This window comes from Oncorhynchus masou, chromosome 8, assembly GCF_036934945.1.
Source record: "Oncorhynchus masou masou isolate Uvic2021 chromosome 8, UVic_Omas_1.1, whole genome shotgun sequence".
Taxonomy (NCBI): Eukaryota; Metazoa; Chordata; class Actinopteri; order Salmoniformes; family Salmonidae; genus Oncorhynchus; species Oncorhynchus masou.
Window position 1 is genome coordinate 1,556,868 of NC_088219.1, and position 22,687 is coordinate 1,579,554.

At 44.0% G+C, this 22,687-nt stretch overlaps 1 protein-coding gene across 1 annotated transcript in view; it reads left to right on the forward strand.

The window, feature by feature from the left end:
- The window catches only part of LOC135543701 (protocadherin Fat 3), a 290,068-nt gene that overhangs the window by 72,133 nt on the left and 195,248 nt on the right, over window positions 1–22,687 (forward strand). The gene's annotated exons all lie outside the window — the stretch shown is intronic.

The window sequence follows — 22,687 nt, forward strand, 5'->3', positions numbered from 1 at the left end:
ATGAATAGGCACCATGATGAATAGGCACCATGATGAATTCCTGTAAAGGTGTCAGCATGCTTCAGTTTAACTGAAACCCTGCATTATCAGCATAGCATTAGCATAGCATTAGCATAGCATTAGCATAACATTAGCATAGCATTAGCATAACAGTAGCATAGCATTAGCATTCTACAGAAATATACCTGTTACAAGTTACCTTCAACAGTGTTATCCTGTGATCAAGCCATCAATGTTTTGTGGTTATTGGTTCTGTAAAAATGTTAGCTAACAGGTTAGCAATTAGCATGTTTGACATTTCAGTGGAAATACTACTTTCAGCTTTTTTTTGATGAGCGGATTCGCTACAAAATACATCCCGTATCATCGGCATATGGTTATTGGCCACCTTACTATTTTGTTCAATTACAAGATATATCCTTTTCATTTTGTTAAAAGATTCCTAGATTGAATCCCCGAGCTGACAGCGTAAAAACCTGTTGTTCTGCCCCTGAACAAGGCAGTCAACCCACTGTTCCTAGGTCAGTTAACCCACTGTACCTAGACCAGTTAACTCACTGTTCCTATGCCAGTTAACCCACTGTTCCTATGCCAGTTAACTCACTGTTCCTAGACCGTTAACCCACTGTTCCTAGACCAGTTAACCCACTGTTCCTAGACCAGTTAACCCACTGTTCCTAGACCAGTTAACCCACTGTTCCTAGACCAGTTAACCCACTGTTCCTAGACCAGTTAACCCACTGTTCCTAGACCAGTTAACCCACTGTTCCTAGACCAGTTAACCCACTGTTCCTAGACCAGTTAACCCACTGTTCCTAGACCAGTTAACCCACTGTTCCTAGACCAGTTAACCCACTGTTCCTAGGTCAGTTAACCCACTGTTCCTAGGTCAGTTAACCCACTGTTCCTAGGTCAGTTAACCCACTGTTCCTAGGTCAGTTAACCCACTGTTCCTAGGTCAGTTAACCCACTGTTCCTAGGTCAGTTAACCCACTGTTCCTAGGTCAGTTAACCCACTGTTCCTAGGTCAGTTAACCCACTGTTCCTAGGTCAGTTAACCCACTGTTCCTAGGTCAGTTAACCCACTGTTCCTAGACCAGTTAACCCACTGTTCCTAGACCAGTTAACCCACTGTTCCTAGACCAGTTAACCCACTGTTCCTAGACCAGTTAACCCACTGTTCCTAGGTCAGTTAACCCACTGTTCCTAGGTCAGTTAACCCACTGTTCCTAGACCAGTTAACCCACTGTTCCTAGACCAGTTAACCCACTGTTCCTAGGTCAGTTAACCCACTGTTCCTAGGTCAGTTAACCCACTGTTCCTAGACCAGTTAACCCACTGTTCCTAGACCAGTTAACCCACTGTTCCTAGACCAGTTAACCCACTATTCCTAGACCAGTTAACCCACTGTTCCTAGACCAGTTAACCCACTGTTCCTAGACCAGTTAACCCACTGTTCCTAGACCAGTTAACCCACTGTTCCTAGGCTGTCGTTGTAAATAAGAATTTGTTCTTAATTAACTTGCCTAGTTAAAATAAATGGAAACATTTAAAAAAAAAAGAAAAAAAAAAGAGCCACCAACCTGTCTGTGTCTGGAATATTTACTAGATAGTTGACTAGTTGCCTTCCGGTTAAAATAAATGAATCTTGCCCGTCAACTTTTCATTGCGTAGCCCGGTGCTCCCACCTGTGAACTCTTAAAAATGGTTCTTCAACAACATTTTCTTCAGTTGCAGCTAAATAAGGTCTCATAATTTGTTTTATAGATGAATCTTATGTTTTGAGAAAGTAGATAACAGTTTAATAATAAAATATAAATGAATTTGAATAATTTACGTCAAATAAAATGTTAATTCCAGTGACGTGCATGGACATAAAACATGAAAACACTGTTGGAGTTTGTGTGTCAGAGAAAAGTAAAGGAAATAATACACAGATGAGCTGAATAAATAAATAGATCATATTTTAGACATAAATAATTGCATATGAAAAACAATTAAATCTCGACTTCCATCACAATAAATAAATCACTGCACACCCCTGCAGTGGAACCAGTACTGACAGAAATCACTGCAGTGGAACCAGTGCTGACAGAAATCACTGCAGTGGAATCAGTGCTGACAGAAATCACTGCAGTGGATTCAGTGCTGACAGAAGTCACTGGACACCCCTGCAGTGTAACCAGTGCTGACAGAAGTCACTACAGTGGAACCAGTGCTGACAGAAGTCACTGCACACCCCTGCAGTGTAACCAGTGCTGACAGAAGTCACTACAGTGGAACCAGTGCTGACAGAAGTCACTGCACACCCCTGCAGTGTAACCAGTGCTGACAGAAGTCACTGCAGACTCCTGGCACCTCAGACTCACACTTCCGCTGGGAGCTAGCAGGCGGTGTCTTCAAATGAATGAACATGGTTTGTAAATCTAGAGCTACTACAGCAGCAACAGTAACTGATACAACTGAGAGAGAGATGAACCAACAAATTCTGAAGAAACTGAGGGTGGTACCATGTGTGCGACCACGGGCGGGGCCATGGGCGGTGCCACGGGCGGGGCCACGGGCAGTGCCACGGGCGGGGCCACGGGCGGGGCCATGGGCGGTGCCATGGGCGGGGCCACGGGCGGGGTCACGGGCGGGGCCATGGGCGGTGCCATGGGCGGGGCCACAGGCGGTGCCACGGCGGGGCCATGGGCGGAGTGCCAGAGGGGGCTGGTGGAGCGTTTCCCTACTTTTTCTGTGCTGAAGTTGATAGACAGTCGTTTCAGACAGAGCATGGTTTCATCCTTCTCAGTCCTCTCAGTCCTTCTCAGTCCTTCTCAGTCCTCTCAGTCCTTCTCAGTCCTCTCAGTCCTTCTCAGTCCTCTCAGTCCTCTCAGTCCTTCTCAGTCCTTCTCAGTCCTCTCAGTCCTCTCAGTCCTTCTCAGTCCTCTCAGTCCTTCTCAGTCCTTCTCAGTCCTCTCAGTCCTCTCAGTCCTCTCAGTCCTTCTCAGTCCTCTCAGTCCTCTCAGTCCTCTCAGTCCTTCTCAGTCCTTCTCAGTCCTCTCAGTCCTCTCAGTCCTCTCAGTCCTTCTCAGTCCTTCTCAGTCCTCTCAGTCCTCTCAGTCCTCTCAGTCCTTCTCAGTCCTCTCAGTCCTTCTCAGTCCTCTCAGTCCTTCTCAGTCCTCTCAGTCCTCTCAGTCCTCTCAGTCCTCTCAGTACTCTCAGTCCTTCTCGGTCCTCTCGGTCCTCTCAGTCCCTCTCGGTCCTCTCGGTCCTCATGGTCCTCTCAGTCCTCTCAGTCCTTCTCAGTCCTCTCAGTCCTCTCAGTCCTTCTCAGTCCTTCTCAGTCCTCTCAGTCCTTCTCAGTCCTTCTCAGTCCTTCTCAGTCCTCTCAGTCCTTCTCAGTCCTCTCAGTCCTTCTCAGTCCTCTCAGTCCTCTCAGTCCTCTCAGTACTTCTCAGTCCTTCTCAGTCCTCTCAGTCCTCTCAGTCCTTCTCAGTCCTCTCAGTCCTCTCAGTCCTTCTCAGTCCTCTCAGTCCTTCTCAGTCCTCTCAGTCCTTCTCAGTCCTCTCAGTCCTCTCAGTCCTCTCAGTCCTTCTCAGTCCTTCTCAGTCCTTCTCAGTCCTTCTCAGTCCTCTCAGTCCTTCTCAGTCCTCTCAGTCCTCTCAGTCCTTCTCAGTCCTCTCAGTCCTTCTCAGTCCTTCTCAGTCCTTCTCAGTCCTCTCAGTCCTCTCAGTCCTTCTCAGTCCTCTCAGTCCTTCTCAGTCCTCTCAGTCCTCTCAGTACTCTCAGTCCTTCTCAGTCCTCTCAGTCCTCTCAGTCCTTCTCAGTCCTCTCAGTCCTTCTCAGTCCTTCTCAGTCCTCTCAGTCCTCTCAGTCCTCTCAGTCCTTCTCAGTCCTCTCAGTCCTTCTCAGTCCTTCTCAGTCCTCTCAGTCCTTCTCAGTCCTCTCAGTCCTCTCAGTCCTCTCAGTCCTTTTCAGTCCTCTCAGTACTCTCAGTCCTCTCAGTCCTCTCAGTCCTTCTCAGTCCTTCTCAGTCCTCTCAGTCCTTCTCAGTCCTTCTCAGTCCTTCTCAGTCCTCTCAGTCCTTCTCAGTCCTCTCAGTCCTTCTCAGTCCTCTCAGTCCTTCTCAGTCCTCTCAGTCCTTCTCAGTCCTCTCAGTCCTTCTCAGTCCTTCTCAGTCCTTCTCAGTCCTTCTCAGTCCTTCTCAGTCCTTCTCAGTCCTCTCAGTCCTCTCAGTCCTTCTCAGTCCTTCTCAGTCCTCTCAGTCCTCTCAGTCCTTCTCAGTCCTCTCAGTCCTCTCAGTCCTCTCAGTCCTTCTCAGTCCTTCTCAGTCCTCTCAGTCCTCTCAGTCCTTCTCAGTCCTTCTCAGTCCTCTCAGTCCTCTCAGTCCTCTCAGTCCTCTCAGTCCTCTCCTGTGTCCTCTGTGTTGTGTTCCTCCTAGGTGAGGCATGTGGCGACCACAGGGTGTCTTCTGTATCGGTCTAGCCGATACTTCAGGACAGTAAGGATGTGCCCCAGGTCCTTCGCTATCAGCCTCCCCTCTATTAAGGGGTGATTTTCTAGAGCTAGGACTGGGACTGGGACTAGGGACTGGGACTAGGGACTGGGACTAGGGACTGAGACTAGGACTGAGACTAGGACTGGGACTAGGACTAGGACTGGGACAAGGACTGGGACTGAGACTCCCGCTGTGTGTCCGGTCTCCTCATGCTCAGATTCTTCATGAACATTTACCTCCACCTCTTCCCCAATGCTGGGACTGTTTCCCCAGGGTGACGAAACCTGCAATAGAATATAATGTAAAATGTTTATTTTGGCATCACCACACACATCCACATTTACATCACACACATTTAGAGCAGTCAGTCCAGCATTCCAACATCAAATCAAATCAGATGTTATTGGTCACATGCACATGGTTAGCAGATGATATTGGTCACATACACATGGTTAGCAGATGGTATTGGTCACATACACATGGTTAGCAGATGTTATTGGTCACATGCACATGGTTATCAGATGTTATTGGTCACATGCACATGGTTATCAGCTGTTATTGGTCACATGGTTAGCAGATGTTATTGGTCACATGGTTAGCAGATGTTATTGGTCACATGGTTAGCAGATGTTATTGGTCACATGGTTATCAGATGTTATTGGTCACATGGTTAGCAGATGTTATTGGTCACATGGTTAGCAGATGTTATTGGTCACATGGTTAGCAGATGTTATTGGTCACATACACATGGTTATCAGATGTTATTGGTCACATGGTTAGCAGATGTTATTGGTCACATACACATGGTTATCAGATGTTATTGTTCACATGGTTAGCAGATGTTATTGGTCACATACACATGGTTATCAGATGTTATTGTTCACATGGTTAGCAGATGTTATTGGTCACATACACATGGTTATCAGATGTTATTGCGAATGTAGTGAAATACTTATGCATAGATCCGACAGTGCAGCAGTATCTAACAGGTAATATCTAACATTTCCGCAACAAAACCTAATATCTAACCGGTAATATCTAACTATTCAACAACAAAACCTAATATCTAACAGGTAATATCTAACATTTCCGCAACAAAACCTAATATCTAACCGGTAATATCTAACTATTCAACAACAAAACCTAATATCTAACAGGTAATATTTAACAATTCCACAACAAAACCTAATATCTAACAGGTAATATCTAACAATTCCACAACAAAACCTAATACACACAATCTAGTAAAGGAATGGGATGAGAATATATAAATATAAAATATATGGATGAGCAGTGACAGAGCAGCTAAGATGAAATATCTCCCAAGAGACCTCTCCTCGGTTATCGTCACAGCCATGTATATTCCCCCGCAAGCGGACACCAAGACGGCCCTCAAGGACCTCTCCTCGGTTATCGTCACAGCCGTGTATATTCCCCCGCAAGCGGACACCAAGACGGCCCTCAAGGACCTCTCCTCGGTTATCGTCACAGCCGTGTATATTCCCCCGCAAGCGGACACCAAGACGGCCCTCAAGGACCTCTCCTCGGTTATCGTCACAGCCGTGTATATTCCCCCGCAAGCGGACACCAAGACGGCCCTCAAGGAACTTCACTGGACTTTATGCAACCTGGAAACCACATATATCCTAAAGCTGCATTAATTGTAACTGGGGATTTTAATGAAGCTAATCTAAGAACAAGTCTACCTATCAGCATATCTATTGCAGTACACGAGCGAGTAACACACTCGACCCCTTGCTACTCTAACTTCAACGATGCATACAAGACCCTCTCCCGCCCTCATTATGGCAAATCTGACCATGAAATACTGTTTTGATGACATGGAAATGTGCGCCCTCCAGATTGGACATGTACTTTTTGAGTTATTAATGTTAAAAGACGAAAACAGGTGATTTGATCTCCCCCCCCTATGGTGGTGCAACACGGAAGCCAAGTGGGTGCCAGGGCTTATGCGGATAATAGTTCAGTCCCGTAGTAGCGTCAGTTCCAGGTCGACCAGACAGGTACCAGCGCGATTTCAACGGCTCAAACACGAGATGTATGTGGCAGGGTCTACAGTCAATCACGGATTTCAAAAAGAAAACCAGCCCCGTCTCGGACATTGACGTCTTGCTCCCAGACAAATTAAACAACTTCTTTGAGTGCTTTGAGGACAATAGTCCCACCGACACAGCCACGCTACCAAAGACTGTGGGCTCTCCTTCTCTGTGGCCGACGTGAGTAAAACATTTAAACGTGTTAACCCTTGCAAGGCTGCAGGCCCAGACGGCATCCCTAGCTGTGTCCTCAGAGCATGCGCAGACCAGCTGGCTGGTGTGTTTACGGACATATTCAATCAATCCCTATCCCAGTCTGCTGTCCCCACATGCTTCAAGATGGCCACCATTGTTCCTGTTCCGAAGAAGGCTAAGGTAACTGAACTAAATGACTACCGCCCCATAGCACTCACTTCTGTCATCATGAAGTGCTTTGAGAGACTAGTCAAGGATCATATCCTCGACCCACTCCAATTTGCTTACCGCCCCAATATGTCGACAGACAATGCAATTGCCATCACTCTGCACACTGCCCTAACCCATCTGGACAAGAGGAATACCTATGTAAGAATGTTGTTCATTGACTACAGCTCAGCATTCAACACCAGAGTACTCCTCAAACATTAAGCTTGAGACCCTGTTTCTGGACCCTACCTTGTTCCACTGGGTCCTGACACCACACTCCGAGGGTCCTGACAGGCCGCCCCAGGTGGTGAAGGTAGGAAACATCTCCACTCAGCTGATCCGCATCCCACAAGGGTGCGTTCTCAGCCCTCTACTGTGCTCCCTGTTCACCCACAACTGTGTGGCCATGCACACCTCCAACTCAAACATCAAATTTGCAGACGACACAACAGTGGTAGGCTTGATTAACCAACAACGACAAGACAGCCTACAGGGAGGAGGTGAGGGCCTTTGGAGTGTGGTGTCAGGAAAATAACCTCTCACTCAATGTCAACAAAACAAAAGTGATGATCATGAACTTCAGGAAACAGCAAAGTGAGCACCCCCCTGTCCACACCGACGGAATAGCAGTGGAGAAGTTGGAAAGTTTTAAGTTCCTCTGTGTACATATCACCGACAATCTGAAATGGTCCACCCACACAGATCGTGTGGTGAAGAAGGTCCAACAGCTCCTCTTCAAACTCAGGAGGCTTGAAACCGAATACTTTCACAAACTTTTACAGATGCACAATTGAGAGCATCCTGTCAGGCTGTATCACCGCCTGGTACAGCAACTGCACACAACCACAACCACAAGGCTCTCCAGAGGGTGATGCTGTCTGCACAACGCATCACCGGGGACAAACTATCTGCCCTCCATGACACCTACAACACCCGATGTCACAGGAAGGCAAAAAAATCTTCAAGGACATCAACCACCAGAGCCACTACTTGTTTCACCCCCACTTCTATCCAGCTAGCGAGGTCAGTACAGGTGTATCAAAGGACAGAGAGATTGAAAAGCCACACACCAACATCCTGTTTTTAATCGGGATACTCAAGTATTGTCACGCCCTGACCATAGAGAGCCCTCTATGGTCAGGGCGTGAGGTGGATGCGAGACCCTTCCTAATGGAGGACATTGACGATGCCGGGGTCCGCGGCCACAAGGAGCCTAAGGGCAACCCCAAAATTTGTTTTGGGGGGGAACAAGTGGCGGTTGGCCGAGACGAGGAGAGAGCTGGGAGTCAATGGAGCAGTTGGAGGAGGGAGAACGGAGAGGGATGTTGGTTAGGTGTATTCTGCACCTTGCCCTGAAGAGAGTGTCATCAGTCCGGTTAAACCTGTGCCGTTTCCATGCACCAGGCCTCCAGTGCGCCTCCCCAGCCCGGTACGTCCTGTGCCGGCTCCCCGCACCCGCCCTGAAGAGCGTGTCATCAGTCCGGTGCCACCTGTGCCGGCTCCACGCACAAGGCCTCCTGTGCGCCTCCCCAGCCCGGTACGTCCTGTGCCGGCTCCCGTCCACCAGTGCGTGTGTACAGTCCGGAGCCTCCAGTGACGGTCCACGGCCCGGAGCCTCCAGTGACGGTCCACGGCCCGGAGCTTCCAGTGACGGTCCACGGCCCGGAGCTTCCAGTGACGGTCCACGGCCCGGAGCTTCCAGTGACGGTCCACGGCCCGGAGCTTCCAGTGACGGTCCACGGCCCGGAGCTTCCAGTGACGGTCCACGGCCCGGAGCTTCCAGTGACGGTCCACGGCCCGGAGCTTCCTGCACCGGTGCTATGGCCGGAGCCTTCCAATGTGCCGATGCCCAGTCCAGGCACGGTGTCCAGTCCCGCTCCATGGCCGAAGCCTTCCTCTGCGTCAGTGTCCAGTTCAGGCATGGCGTCCAGTCCTGCTCCATGGACGGATCCGCGGTCTGAGCGGGTGCTACGTCTGCAGTGCTGCACCGGAGCCACCACTGACGCTACTTGCCCACCCTAACCCTCCCCATCCAGTTTCAGGTTTTGCGGTCGGAGTCCGTACCTTTGGAGGGGGGGGGGGTACTGTCACGCCCTGACCATTGTTTTCGGTCAGGGCGTGACTAGGGGTGTTTCTAGGTATTATATTTCTATGTTGGTGTGTGTATATGCTTCCCAATTGGAGGCAGCTGAATATCGTTGCCTCTAATTGGGGATCATATTTAGTTTGTCCTTTTTCCCACCTGGGATGTGGGATATTGTTTTGTGTTAGTGCCATTGTGCCACGTCGGTTTCAACCGTTATATGTTGTTGTTGTTTGGAAGTTCACTATTAATAAAATGTGGAACTCTACTCACGCTGCGCCTAGGTCCACTTATTTAGACAACGATCGCAACAGTCTTCTGTTTTTAGTAGACACATATAAACATCATATCCCTGATTACAATAACCTGAAAAAGCTATGTTAAGTGAATCCCGGGTAAGATGCCTGGGAAATGCTGATGTTAGACGGGATACTGTGACATGTCAACATGTCATCCATTTTACTGTTGTTTTCACGGTCTGCGCTGGCTCCGTTTCACATATCATGGGTGATGATGTTTTCATCTAATTGTTGAACAAATCGCTTCAGAAAGTAGGCTATACCTGCCCAGTTCTATCCACCATAATCATTTAATTTACTTTAATTAATTTACTATAATGAATTTATTATAATTAATTTACTATCATGAATTTACTATACTTTTTGAATTATAATTAATGTATTATAATTAATTTACTATAAATAATTTACTATAATGGACTACTGGTTACTTTCACCCCTAATATAGACAGGTTTCTGCTTATAATTTCTGTCATTTGATAGGTCATATAATAATTACTGCCATTTGATAGGCCATGTTATAATTTCTGCCATTTGATAAGTCATATAATAATTACTGCCATTTGATAGGCCATATTATAATTACTGCCATTTGATAGGCCATATTATAATTTCTGCCATTTGATAGGCCATATTATAATTTCTGCCATTTGATAGGTCATATTATAATTTCTGCCATTTGATAGGCCATATTATAATTTCTGCCATTTGATAGGCCATGTTATAATTACTGACATTTGATAGGCCATATTATAATTTCTGCCATTTGATAGGCCATGTTATAATTACTGACATTTGATAGGCCATGTTATAATTTCTGCCATTTGATAGGCCATGTTATAATTACTGACATTTGATAGGCCATATTATAATTTCTGCCATTTGATAGGCCATATTATAATTACTGACATTTGATAGGCCATATTATAATTACTGACATTTGATAGGCCATATTATAATTGCTGACATTTGATAGGCCATATTATAATTTGGTAGACATTTGATAGGCCATATTATAATTTGGTAGACATTTGATAGGCCATATTATAATTTGGTAGACATTTGATAGGCCATATTATAATTTCTGACATTTGGTTGTCCAGTATTATAATTTCTAACATTTGGTTGGCCAGTATTATAATTTCTAACATTTGGTAGGCCAGTATTATAATTTCTGACATTTGGTTGGCCAGTATTATAATTTCTGACATTTGGTTGGCCAGTATTATAATTTCTGACATTTGGTTGTCCAGTATTATAATTTCTAACATTTGGTTGGCCAGTATTATAATTTCTAACATTTGGTTGTCCAGTATTATAATTTCTGACATTTGGTTGGCCAGTATTATAATTTCTGACATTTGGTTGGCCAGTATTATAATTTCTGACATTTGGTTGTCCAGTATTATAATTTCTAACATTTGGTTGGCCAGTATTATAATTTCTGACATTTGGTTGGCCAGTATTATAATTTCTGACATTTGGTTGGCCAGTATTATAATTTCTGACATTTGGTTGGCCAGTATTATAATTTTTGACATTTGGTTGGCCAGTATTATAATTTCTGACATTTGGTTGGCCAGTATTATAATTTCTGACATTTGGTAGGCCAGTATTATAATTTCTGACATTTGGTTGGCCATTTGTTCGTCAACTATAGTTAGATACATACAGCTTCTCTTCTGTCATAACTTGTTTCCCCAGAAGACTAAGTAAAGCAGTGCTCAGCAGAATACTGTCTTACATTGATAGAATGAATGCATTAGTAATGTTGTTAACACTGGTAAAGTGTTCTATTTCCTTTAGGGACCGGGGAGAAAACTCAATAACATCCAAAACAGTAGAAAGATTGATCCTGTGCAATATGTCCAAATCTTATCCGTTTGACCGGTTTTAAGACTTCAGTTGGTCTTGGGTGCATATCTGATGTGGTTGGAATACTGTCTGCTTGCATAACAGTGTCAAAGATAACACATTACACGCCCGTTCACATTTTCTCATGAGATGCCGAAGTAAATAAATCATATATTTCTCCACGCCTGTTCCCAAGACTAAATCAACGTTATTGTTGTATAATTTCACTGCAACAAAATGCATAATTGTGCAGGAGTGAATATTATATTACACGTGAGAGGTTGTATTGTCGGCCTACCGTCCGTGTCCAGATTTCACTTCCTATTCCGTTTATCCCATTTCAATGAGGAATATTCTGTTTATTCATGGATACAGGGATACTTCTGAGAGGGATATGAAAGGTGCACGTGAGCAGCTAATCCCGAATAAGACCTGAAGCTGGATATGAGCTTCTGTCTGGAATACTGTAGTCACTGTCTCTCCTCTCTTCCATCCACCACTCTTCTCATCTCTCCACTCTTCTCCTCTCTCCTCTCTCCTCCTCTCTTCTCATCTCTCCTCTCTTCTCCTCTCTCCTCTCTCCTCCTCTCTTCTCCTCTCTCCTCTTCTCTCCTCTCTTCTCCTCTCTCCCCCTCTCTCCCCTCTCCTCCTCTCTTCTCCTCTCTCCTCTTCTCTCCTCTTCTCTCCTCTCTCCTCCTCTCTTCTCTTCTCTCCTCTCTCCTCCTCCCTTCTCCTCTCACCTCCTCTCTTCTCCTCTCTCCTCTTCTCTCCTCTCTCCTCTTCTCTTCTCCTCTCTCCTCTTCTTTCTTCTCTCCTCTCTCCTCCTCTCTTCTCCTCTCTCCTCCTCTCTCCCCTCTCCTCCTCTCTCCTCTCTCCTCCTCTCTTCTCCTCTCTCCTCTCTCCTCCTCTCTTCTCCTCTCTCCTCTTCTCTCCTCTCTCCTCCTCTCTTCTCCTCTCTCCTCTTCTTTCCTCTCTCCTCTCTCCTCTTCTGTCCTCTCTCTTCTCTCTTTTCCTCTCCTCCTCTCCACCACTCTCTCTTCTCCACCACTCTCTCTTCTCCTTTCTTCTCTCCACCAATCTCTCTTCTCCTCTCCACCACTCTCTCTTCTTCTCTCCACCACTCTCTTCTTCTCTCCACCACTCTCTTCTCCTCTCCACCACTCTCTCTTCTCCTCTCCACCACTCTCTCTTCTCCTCTCTACCACTCTCCTCCTCTCTACCACTCTCCTCCTCTCCACCACTCTCTCTTCTCCTCTCCACCACTCTCTCTTCTCCTCTCTACCACTCTCTCTTCTCCTCTCTACCACTCTCTCTTCTCCTCTCCACTACTCTCTCTTCTCATCTCCACCATTCTCTTCTCATCTCCACCATTCTCTTCTCCTCTCCACCACTCTCTCTTCTCCTCTCCACCACTCTCTCTTCTCCTCTCTACCACTCTCTCTTCTCCTCTCTTCCACTCTCTCTTCTCCTCTCCACTACTCTCTCTTCTCTTCTCCACCATTCTCTTCTCCTCTCTACCACTCTTTCTTCTCCTCTCCTCTCCCCTTCTTTCCACCACTCAACTACAGTTCAATAAAAAAGTCCTTCTTAGTATAAAGGGGACTGTCAGTCAACACAGAGTAGAGACTGTCCATCTCTCAACCTCTCTACTTATCTCTCTCTCTTCCCTCTCTGTTTCTTTTTCTCTATCTGCACTACGCTCTCCATCACTCTCTCACTCCATCCCCTTCTCATATCTGTCTCCCCTATTTCCATCCTGTCTATCCCCCTAGCCCAGAGTGACAGGTCATCACAGCTAAGTCACAGCGTGGCAGCCTAATGCATTGTGGGTAGACAGTTGACGGGCGGTACCATGACCTCGACATGAACACAGTGACATGGCATGTCTGGCCTCTTACTGAAAGAAAGACAGAAAGAACGAAGGATGGAAGGAAAGGAATCTTTGGTCCATGCATCCTTAGCTCTCCAATATCCACTAGTTTTCACTCTTTACATCTGACACAGTCTAATGTTGACACGGCAACACAGTCTAATGTTGACACGGCAACACAGTCTGTTCTTAACATGGTCTAATGTTGACACGGCAACACGGTCTGTTCTAAACATGGTCTAATGTTGAGATTGCAACGGTCTAATGTTGACACGACAACACAGTCTGTTCTAAACATGGTCTAATGTTGACATGGCAACATGGTCTGTCCTAAACATGGTCTAATGTTGACGTGGCAACACAATCTGTTCTAAACATGGTCTGATGTTGACATGGCAACACGGTCTGTCCTAAACCCATACTAACATACTACATACTTAATGAGTACCCATTCTAACATACTGTATACTACATACTTAATGAGTACTTATACTAACACACTGTATACTACATACTTAATGAGTACCCATACTAACATAGTTTATACAACATATTATATACTATTAATTCATTTTAGTATACTGTATCTGAACGGTATCCTTTCAGTTGAGCGTACCAGCGCTTCGCCTGTCTACCGGAAGTTGATTCTGTTGCTATGCAACCTCTTGCTAGGTTGTTAGCATAATAAAAAAGACAAGCTAGACATTTTACGATTTCAGGTGTTTTCAACAGCTGTTGAGCATTCACAAGTTCATCAGTTATTCTGTCACACTCAGACGTGTCGGCTCTGAAATCAGAGCAGATAGCCAGAATTATCGACGTCCATTGGGAACGCACAACGACTATACCACTGAGGTAAGAATGAGGTGAATAACCAAGTCAATAAACGTTGGGTAGTTAGTTAGATAGCATATAGTTAATATAATGTATTAGTAGCCAACTGAAGTTAGGTAGCTAGCTAACATACCAGTACAGCTGTAATGAGATGCTGTGCGGTTTGTAAGGATAGCGTAACTAACTAATTGTCAGCCAATATTATTATTTTTTTTTTAAACCTTTATTTAACTAGGCAAGTCAGTTAAGAAAAAAATATCATTTACAATGACGACCTAGAAACAGTGGGTTGACTGCCTGTTCAGGGGCAGAACGACAGATTGTTACCTTGTCAGCTTGGGGATTCGATCTTGCAACCATTCGGTTACTAGTCTAATGCTCTAACCACGAGGATACCTGCCGCCCATTCTCAAGCATAACGTGCAACGTAACTTATTTTAAAAGTCATTACTTTATTACATTGCTCAACATTTTCTTAACATTTGTCATAATTAGTTAAAGCAATTCATTTGTATCGGCTATCGTTCCGACTTCGGCTACATATTTTCCGGTATTTTCTTCAAATCTGAAAACGTTGTGAAGCCACGACCATTTTCTGAAGAATTGCATTATGGGCCCTAAAAGCACGGAAATAGTGTCCACCGTTTGTATACTTCGTATGTTGGCAAACGTAGTATGACGTCTCGGAACCTGTGTCATACTAACTCTATCAATACTTTGACCAATAAGCATAATTTATACGTCACAAATAGTGAGTATTCAAACACAGGTCTAATGTTGACATGACAACATGGTCTGTAATAAACTGACAAAGTCAGAGAATGTTGGTCCCTGTAACCTCAGCTCTCCTTTATCCACTCTGATGTTGATTAATGCTTAGTGTTCTTTACTGAGGTGTTCTATGTCTGCCCCTAGGGGGGTGCGATCATAGGGGCAGTCAGGTTTCTACTTAGCTGCTTCGCTGCAGAGTCATGGGTCAGATGGTTAAAAACTTGTTAACGGTACAGACACACACACCCCCCCGCTCAACTCAAACGGTGGCGCACTTAGAAATATTTAACCTCCACACATTAACAAGTCCAATAGCTCAAATGAAAGATACACACCTTGTTCATCTACCCAGCGTGTCAGATTTCTAAAATGTTTTACGGCGAAAACATAGCACATATTTATGTCAAACCACCACAAAGACACAGACGATATGCAGCCATTTTGTCGAACAAAAGATGCAATCACAAACGCAGGATTAAAAGAAAAATCATTCACTAACCTTTTGAAAATCTTCATCAGATGACAGTAATATGACATGTTACACAGTACATTTATGTTTTTTTCAATAATATGCAATTTATATCCATAAATCTCCGTTTACATTGACGCCATGTTCAGAAAATGCTCGAAAATGTCCGGAGAAATTATAGAAAGCTCCGCCAGATAACAGAAATACACATCATAAACTTTGACTAAATATACATGTTCTACATATAGTTAGAAAAATACACTGCTTCTTAATGCAACCGCTGTGTCACGTTTATTTTTAACGTTACGGAATTAGTTCACTATGCAATAATCTGAGACGGCGCTCAGACGTAAGCAATATTCCTCCGCTATGTTGGAGTCAACAGAAATACAAAATTACAACATAAATATTCCCTTACCTTTGATGGTCTTTGATCAGAATGTAGTGGAAGGAGTCATACTTACCCAATACATCATTTTGTTTCAGTTCGGGTGTCCATGTAGTAGCATATGCTACCACTTTCAGCTCAAATGCACCAAAAATTACTTCTGGTCCAGAACAGTTGCGCATCAAAACTTCAAAATTATATATTATTTGTCGACTAAACTGGTCAAACGAAGTGCAGAATCAAGCTTTCGGATGTTATAAATGCGACACCCACTCTTTTTCGTCTCAAAGGGACAAAGTTCGCGGGATTTGCACAATTAAATGCTCTACTGAATGAGGACATCTAGTGGAAGACATAGAAAGTGTTTCCAGATCCATAGCTGGTTGGGAAGGGTGGGGGCGATGACGTCAAAGTTGCCACAACTTTCTGGATGCCAAAACTAGTTTGGGAGATTGCCTGCCCTGTGAGTTCTGCTGTGCGTACAGACATAATTCAAACGGTTTCAGAAGCTTTAGAGTGTTTTCTATCCAATAATAATTATTATATGCATATATTAGCAATTTTGGACAGATTTTGTTTCAGGTTACTATGGGCACGCAATTCATCCAAAGGGGGCAGTATTATCCCTAGCCTTAACAGGTTTTAAGACCCTTTCTTCTTTAAGGTTGCTGCCCCTATCATCACCAAGCCTGTCTCTGACCTTTTTAACCCGTCTCTCTCCTCTGGGGAGGTTCCCAGTGCTTGGAAGGCAGCCACGGTCCATCCTTCATTTAAAGGAGGAGATCAAGCTGATCCTAACTGTTATAGGCCTGTTTCTATTTTGCCCTGTTTATCAAAAGTCAAACATGTCAATAATCAACTGACTAGCTTTCTTGATGTCTGTAGTATTCTCTCTGGTAAGCAATCTGTTTTCCACTCAGGTTATGGATGTGTCACTGCAACCTTAAAGTTCCTCAATGATGTCACCGTTGCCCTTGATTCTAAGCAATGTTTTGCTGCTATTTTTATCGACTTGGCCAAAGCTTTTGATACGGTAGACCATTGCATTCTTGTGGACCGGCTAAGGAGTATTGGTGTCTCTGAGGGGTCTTTGGCCTGGTTTGCTAACTACCTCTCTCAAAGAGTGCGGTGTATAAAGTCAGAAAAGTCTCAGCCACTACCTGAGTACCCCAAGGCTTGATCCTAGGCCCTACGCTCTTCTCAATTTACATCAACAACATAGCTCAGGCAGTAGGAAGCTCTCTAATCCATTTATATGCAGATGATACAGTCTTATACTCAGCTGGCCTTTCCCAGGATTGTGTGTTAAACACTCTACAACAAAGCTTTCTTAGTGTCCAACAATCTTTCTCTAACCTTAACCATTTTCTGAACACCTCCAAAACAAAGGTCATGTGGTTAGGTAAGAAGAATGCCCCTCTTCTCACAGGTGTGATTTCGACCTCTGAGGGTTTAGAGCTTGAGGTAGTCACCTAATACAAGTACTTGGGAGTATGGCTAGACGGTACACTGTCCTTCTGTCAGCACATATCAAAGCTGCAGTCTAAAGTTAAATCTAGACTTGGTTTCCTCTATGATAATCGCTCCTCTTTCACCTCAGCTGCCAAACTAACACCGATTCAGATGACCATCCTACCCATGCTAGATCACCAAGATGTAATTTATAGATCGGCAGGTAAGGGTGCTCTCGAGTGGCTAGATGTTCTTCACCATTCAGCCATCAGATTTGCCACCAATGCTCCTTCTAGGACACATTACTGCACTCTATACTCATCTGTAAACTGGTCATCTCTGTATACCCGTCGCAAGACCCACTGGTTGATGCTTATTTATAAAACCCTGTTAGGCCTCACTCCCCCTATCTGAGATATCTACTGCAGCCCTCATCCTCCACATAAAAACACTCGTTCTGCCAGTCACATTCTGTTAAAGGTCCCCAAAGCACACACATCCCTGGGTCGCTCCTCTTTTCAGTTCGCTGCAGCTAGCGACTGGAACAAACTGGACAGCTTTATCTCAATCTCTTCATTCAAAGACTCATCATGGACACTCTGACGGTTATAGCTGCTTTGTGTGATTTATTTAAAAATTTTAATCCCAGGCCCCTGTCCCCGCAGGAGGCCTTTTGCCCTTTGGTAGGCTGTATTGTAATTGTAAAAAATAATGTGTTCTTAACTGACTTGTAAAATAAAGTTTCAATAAAAAAAATAAAAATGCTCCACTCTGACTGTGTTTCTACAGGCGTAGCTGCTTCAATGTGGAGTCATGCTCCACTCTGACTGTGTTTCTACAGGCGTAGCTGCTTTGTTGTGGAGTCGTGCTCCACTCTGACTGTGTTTCTACAGGCGTAGCTGCTTCAATGTGGAGTCGTGCTCCACTCTGACTGTGTTTCTACAGGCGTAGCTGCTTTGTTGTGGAGTCATGCTCCACTCTGACTGTGTTTCTACAGGCGTAGCTGCTTCAATGTGGAGTCGTGCTCCACTCTGACTGTGTTTCTACAGGCGTAGCTGCTTCAATGTGGAGTCATGCTCCACTCTGACTGTGTTTCTACAGGCGTAGCTGCTTTGTTGTGGAGTCATGCTCCACTCTGACTGTGTTTCTACAGACGTAACTTATTGGTATTCTTGTCGTAACGTTGGGAAAGTTATCAGAGCGATTTGTCATTCTGCTTGTCAGAAGCTAGTTCTCTTCTACTACACTCTGTGATGTGTGTGTGTGTGTGTGTGTGTGTGTGTGTGTGTGTGTGTGTGTGTGTTGGTTTTTTCTGCGGTAGTACACACACACACAGAGACTGGTTTAACCAGGTGTGTGGATTCTAGCCAATCAGTGATAGTGATTGATGGTATGAGAAATGAAAATCAGAATTACTGCGGAACTCAAGGACTTTGTCCTAAATGGCATCCTATTTCCCTTTGTAGTGATATACTTGTGACAAAAATGTCTGCACTACATACGGAATAGAGTGTCATAGGGCTCTGGTCTAAAGTAGTGCACTATATAGGGAATAGGGTGCCATAGGGCTCTGGTCTAAAGTAGTGCACTATATAGGGAATAGGGTGCCATAGGGCTCTGGTCTAAAGTAGTGCACTATATAGGGAATAGGGTGCCATGGGGCTCTGGTCTAAAGTAGTGCACTATATAGGGAACAGGGTGCCATAGGGCCCTGGTCTAAAGTAGTGCACTATATAGGGAATAGGGTGCCATAGGGCCCTGGTCTAAAGTAGTGCACTATATAGGGAATAGGGTGCCATAGGGCTCTGGTCTAAAGTAGTGCACTATATAGGGAATAGGGTACCCGTTGGGATTCATTATAAGGTCTGTTTCTCTCTCTGAGTTATACATTTTAATTTATTTTATGTTATTACCTGGTACTTCCTGTATATAGCCACGTTACTACCTCCCTGTCTATAGCCATGTTATTACCTGGTACTCCCTGTATGTAACTATGTTATTACCTTGTACTCCCTGTATATATCCATGTTATTACCTGGTACTCCCTGTATATATCCATGTTATTACCCGGTACTCCCTGTATATAGCCATGTTATTACCTGGTACTCCTTGTATATAGCCATGTTATTACCTGGTACTTCCTGTATATAGCCATGTTATTACCTGGTACTTCCTGTATATATCCATGTTATTACCTGGTACTCCCTGTATATAGCCATGTTATTACCTGGTACTCCCTGTATGTAGCCATGTTTTTACCTCCCTGTATATAACCATGTTATTACCTGGTACTCCCTGTATATAGCCATGGTATTACCTGGTACTCCCTGTATATATCCATGTTATTACCTGGTACTCCCTGTATATAACCATGTTATTACCTGGTACTCCCTGTATATAGCCATGTTATTACCTGGTACTCCCTGTATATAGCCATGTTACTACCTGGTACTCCCTGTATATAGTCATGTTACTACCTGGTACTCCCTGTATATAACCATGTTATTACCTCCCTGTATATAACCATGTTATTACCTGGTACTCCCTGTATATAGCCATGTTATTACCTGGTACTCTCTGTATATAACCATGTTATTACCTCCCTGTATATAACCATGTTATTACCTGGTACTCCCTGTATGTAACTATGTTATTACCTGGTACTCCCTGTATATAACCATGTTATTACCTGGTACTCCCTGTATATAACCATGTTATTACCCGGTACTTCCTGTATATAGCCATACTCTTACCTGGTACTTCCTGTATATAGCCATGTTATTACCTGGTACTCCCTGTATATAGCCATGTTATTACCTGGTACTCCCTGTATATAACCATGTTAATACCTCCCTGTATATAACCATGTTATTACCTCCCTGTATGTAACCATGTTATTACCTGGTACTCCCTGTATGTAACCATGGTATTACCTGGTACTCCCTGTATATAACCATGTTATTACCTGGTACTCCCTGTATATAGCCATGTTATTACCTGGTACTTCCTGTATATTACCATGCTATTACCTGGTACTTCCTGTATATAGCCATGCTAACACCTGATACTTCCTGTATATATCCATGCTATTACCTGGTACTCCCTGTATATAGCCATGTTATTACCTGGTACTCCCTGTATATAACCATGGTATTACCTCCCTGTATGTAACCATGTTATTACCTGGTACTCCCTGTATATAGCCATGTTATTACCTGGTACTTCCTGTATATAGCCATGCTATTACCTGGTACTTCCTGTATATAGCCATGATATTACCCGGTACTTCCTGTATATAGCCATGCTCTTACCTGGTACTCCCTGTATATAGCCATGTTATTACCTGGTACTCCCTGTATATAACCATGTTATTACCTCCCTGTATATAACCATGTTATTACCTGGTACTCCCTGTATATAACCATGTTATTACCTTCCTGTATATAGCCATGTTATTACCTGGTACTCCCTGTATATAACCATGTTATTACCTGGTACTCCCTGTATATAGCCATGTTATTACCGGGTACTCCCTGTATATAACCATATTATTACCTCCCTGTATATAGCCATGTTATTACCTGGTACTCCCTGTATGTAACCATGTTATTACCTGGTACTCCCTGTATATAACCATGTTATTACCTGGTACTCCCTGTATATAGCCATGTTATTACCGGGTACTCCCTGTATATAACCATATTATTACCTCCCTGTATATAGCCATGTTATTACCTGGTACTCCCTGTATGTAACCATGTTATTACCTGGTACTCCCTGTATATAGCCATGTTATTACCTGGTACTTCCTGTATATTGCCATGATATTACCTGGTACTTCCTGTATATAGCCATGCTAACACCTGATACTTCCTGTATATAGCCATGTTATTACATGGTACGCGGGCTGCGTCAGTGGCACTGTGTTGTCCTTAAAGTGGGTGAAGAAGGTGATTAGCTTGTCCATAAGAAAGATGTCGGTGTCCTCAACGTGGCTGGTTTTTGTTTTGTAGTCCCTGGTTGTCTATAGATCCTGCCACATACGTCTCGTGTCTGAGCCGTTGAATTCAAACTCCACTTTGTCTCTATACTGACGTTTTGTCTGTTTGATTGTCTTACGGAGGGAATAACTACTCTGTTTATATTATTTTTTGAGTTTCTGAGTTTGTTATTCTTTGGCCAGTTTATATTTATATATTTATATTGTGCCATATTCCCAGTCATGGTTAAATGTGGTGGTTCGCACTTTCAGTTTTGTGCGAATGCTGCCATCCATCCATGATTTCTGGTGAGTGGAGGTTTAGTAATAGTCATAGCGGGTACAACATCTGCACTTAATGATTAACTCAGTCACCGTGTCAGTATTATCGTCAATGTTATTATCGGAGGAGAATGTATCTCAGTCCGCATTTTCAAAACAATCTTGAAGTTACTTGCTATTCCAACTTCTCCTTGTCGAGTGTTTTAGCAGTGCGACTACAGGCAATGTGGTGATAGAACTATGGCAGCCTTTTCTTTTGTTAAATTCCTCAAATTTTTGCTTTGTTAAATTGCTACAATAAATGCGGCCTCAGGATGTGTGTTTTCCAGTTTGCATAAAGTCCAACGACTTCCTTTGAGGGCATCCACTTGACTGGGGATATACACAGCTGTGACTATAACTGAAGAGAATTCTCTTGGGAGGTAATATGGTCGGCATTTGATTGTGAGGTATTCTATGTCGGGTGAACAAAAGGATTTGAGTTCCTGTATGTTATCACAATCACACCATGAGTAGTTAATCATGAGACATACACCACTGCCTTTCTTCTTCCCGGAGAGATATTTATTCCTGTCTGCGCAATGAACTGAGAATCCAACTGACTGGACTCAGACAGTATATCCTTAGCCATGTTTACGTGAAACAGAGTTACAATCCCTGATGTCTCTCTGGAAAGAAACCCTCATTCCACATGTGTTGATGGCTTCACTATTATTCGACAATGTAGAAAATAGTAAAAATTTTAAATTTTAAAAATCCTGGAAAGAGTAAGTGTTCTAAACCTTCTGACTCTACCTGTTAACTTTCACACACATCTCCGTTAACTATATATTTTTATTTGTTTTCTTTTTCTATTACTGATTCAGTCACTTGTCTTTTTGACCTGCACTGTTGGAGATTAGAAACACAGTCGATTAGAAAGACGTGCTCGCTGAAGTGTTTCAGGGAGCGTTTGACAGTGATGAGGGGTGGTCGTTTGACCACAGACCCATTACGGAACCAAGCAATGAGGCAGTGATCGCTGAGATCCTTGTTGAAGACAGCAGAGGTGTATTTGGAGGGCAGGTTGGTTAGGATGATATCTATGAGGGTGCCTATGTTTACGCATTTGGGGTTGTACCTGGTAGGTTCATTGATAATTTGTGTGAGATTAAGGGCATTAAGCTTGAATTGTAGGATGGCCGGGGTGTTAAGCATGTCCCGATTTAGGTCACCTAACAGCACGAGCTCTGAAGATAGATGGGGGAAATCAGTTCAGCTGGGGGCAGAAGGTGGTCTATAGCAAGTGGCAACGGTTAGAGACTTGTTTCTGGAAAGGTGGATTTTTAAAAGTAGAAGCTCACATTGTTTGGGCACAGACCTGGATAGTAAGACAGAACTCTGCAACTCTGCCCCCTTCGGCAGTTCTATCTTGTCGGAAAATGTTATAGTTAGGGATGGAAATTTCAGGGTTTTTGGTGG